General features: G+C 36.5%; 1 long non-coding RNA gene across 3 annotated transcripts; it reads left to right on the plus strand.

Annotated features, from left to right (window-relative positions):
- Nucleotides 1–718: 718 nt before the first annotated feature.
- LOC127079860 (uncharacterized) lies at nt 719–4287 on the plus strand. 3 transcript variants are annotated; one of them, XR_007787988.1, is made up of 5 exons: nt 719–881; nt 1067–2235; nt 2353–2629; nt 3107–3204; nt 4027–4287. It is a non-coding gene; the product is annotated as an uncharacterized LOC127079860 (long non-coding RNA). The 3 variants fall into 3 exon arrangements; XR_007787987.1 differs by having other exon boundaries at nt 725–881; nt 990–2235; XR_007787989.1 differs by lacking the exon at nt 719–881 and adding an exon at nt 3395–3481 and having other exon boundaries at nt 1510–2235.
- The last annotated feature ends 272 nt before the right edge of the window (nt 4288–4559 follow it).

Raw genomic sequence — 4559 nt, forward strand, 5'->3', positions numbered from 1 at the left:
CAGGAAGTCGTTACCTGAGCCACCACGTCGGAGCAAGCTGTTAAGAAGAAATTGGGGGAAGAAGAAATTGGGAGAAGAAGATTAGGGTTCTTGGTTGGATTGGAGAGAGAACACGTTGGATTGGAGGGGGAAGAAGAAATTGGGGGAAGAAAATTAGGGTTCTTGGTTGGATTGGAGAGAGAACACGTTGGATTGGAGGGAGAATGTGAAAAAATCATTTTTTGTATTTTCAAAAAAATATAATTTTTTTTTCGAAAAAAAAATATTTTTTTTCAAAAAAAAAATATTTTTTTTTTCAAAAAAAAAATGATTTTTTTTTCAATTTTTTTTTAATATTTGAAAAAATTTATTTTTTTAAAATTAAATAAAAAAATCCATTGGATCATTAAAATGTGTTGGATGGATTGGATCAATCCATGTTTATAAATGGATGGATTGGATCAATCCATTAACTTAATTTTTATTTAGTGGATGGATTGGATGGATTTTTTGATGGATGGATTGGATGGATTTTGTGTTAATGGATCCAATTGCCACCCCTAACCTCTACCACAATGGGGGTTGGACTCTCCTCCCTATGTTCTACATTCTGGTAAGCTTAGAGCAAGAAGAGTCACTTAAGCAAAATCGGAGAAGGAGACCAGAAAGTCTAATAGGTGAGTTCTTGAGCACGATTCTTCCTCTTCTTTTCCCCCTTCTTCTTCTTCTTCTTCTTCTTCTTCTTCTTCTTCTTCTTCTTCTTGCTGCAATGGTGTGCTTAATGTGGAACTTTATTATGGTCATGAATGAACTGCTGCCATTGTATATGTCTAGTGTATGTCATGCTGCAGGTTGTTCCATTTCTACAGGCCTGATCCAGTTGTTCTGCATTGCATCAGAGGGTGAGTTTTGACTTCATGCAATTTTGCAGCATGTCAACTCTATTTGGTTCATGGTTCGCCAACAATACTTCATGGCTTGGTTTAATTCTACCTTTATTTGTGCATTAGGCTCTCATGTGATCATGCTTGGTTTTGACTTAGACGATGCTGATTGCAAGTTGTTGCAATTTCTGACTTGTATGTAGGACTGACTTAGGTGCATTGCAGCTAGGAGTTCATGTAGGCCATGGTTGGTTGGTTGAACAAATAAAGTGACAAAAGACTTCCTCATGAAGCAACAAGTAAATTGGACATTAAATGATCAACAAGGAATGTAAGAATTAGGGTTATGATTAGGAGATTTAGGGTTTTAGGATGGAAAGGGGTTGAGTTGACTTTGGTCAAAGTTGACCAAAGTCAACCTTTGGTCAAAGTTCATTTTTATTTGTATTTTTCTTGTAAATGGACATTGAATGAATGATTATGGGTGATTTTAGAGTTTAAGGGATTTGGGTTGACTTTGGTCAAAGTTGACCAAAAAGTCAAATGTTAACCAAAGTCAACAATTTGTCAAAAATTGTCAAGACTTGTAATTTTTTTATGTAAAATCAATGTGATGGTTTAGAATGGTTTGAAGTGGATTGACAAATGGTTTGAAATTGGTTTCCAAATTGTTTTGTTTTATGTACATGAATGCCTGGTCTTGAAATGAAAAGAACATGACTTGACTGGTAACATGGTTTATGAACAAAGTTATGAATTGAGGGCATCAAATTAGGGTTTGAATGAAACACCCATAAGTCAATGGGCATGACCTACAACTAGATTGTGACACAAAAGGTTTGGTTGTATGGATGACCAAGGGCATAGATGCACCAGTAATTAGATGGACTAAACAATAAGACATTGAGACCAAGATGGATTCAAGACCAATGTCCAAAGGAGACCAAAGTAAGGTTAGACAATGTACATGACAATAGGTGAAAATTGGATGACATTTAGGATTGTGGATGTCACTAGATGAAGAGTCCTGCCACCAAGTCCATCATATTCATTATCTCCTTTATTATGGTTTTGGTGAGGCATACCCTTCAAGCAAGTCCTTTGAACAAAACCATATGCTTCACCAACAAGTCTTCCAATTCTCTCCTCTATTTTCCCATAGCCTCCTCAAATCTCCCTAATCGGAACCATCCGTATGAGGAGCCTAGATGTCAAATTTGGAAATGAACGATGGCGACGCGAAATCCGGTTCCCCTAGCATATCGTTAATTTTACCAGATGACGACGACTTTGAAGGCGATTATCAAGAACAAGACGAATAGTATACCTTCAGGGCAAACTGTTGCGGTGACGGTAGAATTGAAATACACAGGTACGCAATTCGAATCCTTCTCCTCCACCTTTTACGATTTTCTTCTTCTTGAATCTACCTGTGTGATTCACAGCCTTGTAGTCATCGTGAATTTGATGTGTGAGTTTGTTGCTACAGATACGCGTCACACTTGGAGTTCGAATCGCAGCAGCACTAGATGAAAGCGAGAGAGGGTCGTGCTTCCAGATTGTGAATCGTGGACTGTTGCAGGCTCCGATGGTTGATTGAATCAGAGTTTGGTTGAAGTATACAGATTGGAGATGGGAGGTTGAGGATTGAAGGGGCTATGAAGATGAAGAAGAAGAGAAAGATTGAAGATTTGTGAGGATGAAGTAGAAGAAAAAGATTGAAGATGGAAGAGTGAAGAAAATCAACCCCGTTAAGATGATTGGAGGTGAGTATTTATAGAGCTTTGTTTTTTTTTTCAGTTAGAAATGTAAATCCAAATTTATCTGAAATTCACCAAGTTGGTTAGAAATTGAATATTTCTGTTATTAGTTTGGACAAGGTTAGTCAGAAATTCAGTAGGTTGTTAAAATGAAATTTGGTTGAAATGATAATGAAATGCAATTTGAGTTAGTTGCTAATGAACTTATGATGAAATTCTATTGTTTTGGAAATGTTGTGAAAATCTGCTGCTAGTTAGAATTTTTGGAATTAAATTCTGAAAATCAATTAGTTAGTTATGAATGGGCTTCTGTTAGTAACAGTTTTATTGTTAACTGTTTGGGTGAAAAACGTTGGTTAAAGTTAGTTGTGAATGGATTTCGGTTAGGAGAAAAATTGGTGAATTCAGTAATCAAAAATCAAATGAAGTTTCCTACTGCTGTTTACATTTCCTTGTTAAATTGTTAGGTTTATTGTTTATCAGGTTGCGGTGATCAAAGACTAAGAGATCCATCATGGGAGAGGGCGGTATCGAGAACAGCATAGATGACAAGTGTATCGGGAAGGTCGCTTCTTTGAAAGGTAACGCGTACACTCTTCACAGTTTTCGACGCATATGTTGCAGGAGATTCTGGTAGTTCTTCCAATTTAACTAGTAAACTTGGTGTTTCTCAATGTTGTATTGATGGTAGTAATATGCATGAGTGGAAATATGTTATGGTTAGGAAGTTAAACTGTTAGTGACATCTTTGGTCATGAATCATGCATGTAGCGGTTGTACGCCACTTGGGAAGCAAAGTGCGTTTTTTCAAGTAGCTATTGAATTGCTGCACTGCTACGGCAGCATCTACAAGTGATGGTAAGATCAAAATCAATGCCTGAATACAAAAAAAATCCAAATTTGATTTTCTTTCTATTGTCACCGAAAAATCCCGATAGACCCTCTCAACACTCAAACGCACACCAGGCCAGCACTATGATTCAAAAATGTTTGACGAATGCAAGGTTATGGTTAGAGATTCCAATTGGAATTCAAATGAAATATGTAATTAAATTCATCTTGGTTTTTTTCTTCTATTTATGCATGGTTGATTAGGATAGCAAATTTTGTTTAGCTACAGATTCCGATTCAAATGGTAAGTTAATTATGAAATGCAAGCTCAATTGTAGCTTATCGGTGAAATTCGGATCAGCATATTAGTTTTGAATTAGCTTTGAATTCATTTCGCATGGTGGTGCGTTTCTGAAAAATGCAGGTAGAAATTTGCTTAGGAATTTTGTTTGACATGTTGATTTAGTTTTTTATGCTTGAAAATTGGATCCTGCTTGTGCATTAGTCAACTGCTGCAATCAGCTTGGATGTGATACTAACACTTTGTCAACGTGTGCGTCATTCTGCTGCAGGTTCTGATTTTGAGCATGTGAAATAACATGGTGTAGTGGTCTTGCTCATGGCGAATCGTCGCTTGAACAATGGAATGATGATATTTGGGATGTGGGCTACCTTGCCGAAGTGGTGGGCTGAGTGATATGGAAGCATCTCATGAAAACTTATTAGGGACATCTTATGTAGAATAAAAGCTAGTGTAGAATTTAAACCCTCTTTGTAATGACACCTTTAATTATCAATGCCAATTCCCAAGGATGAATGTTAGCAATGTATTACTATGGATAGCTTATGCTTCATGGCGAAATGCTTACGAACTTAAGTCGCATGCTTGTTTAAACCAAATTCATTTGTGATCTCAATTCTATTCAAAGCTCACCTTGTTTTACTAAATGTATGCAATGCTTTTACAGCCTTAGTTGCTCATGATATGGCTAAAGTGAACGGACTTAAATTGATGGAAAACCATGATTCATGCTATTAAACTAAACTTGATTAAGAATGATATGGTTTCATGCCATTTACAGGAACTATACCATTTTCTTTTACT

The sequence above is a fragment of the Lathyrus oleraceus genome, chromosome 5 (genome assembly GCF_024323335.1).
Source record: "Lathyrus oleraceus cultivar Zhongwan6 chromosome 5, CAAS_Psat_ZW6_1.0, whole genome shotgun sequence".
NCBI classification, from domain to species: Eukaryota; Viridiplantae; Streptophyta; class Magnoliopsida; order Fabales; family Fabaceae; genus Lathyrus; species Lathyrus oleraceus.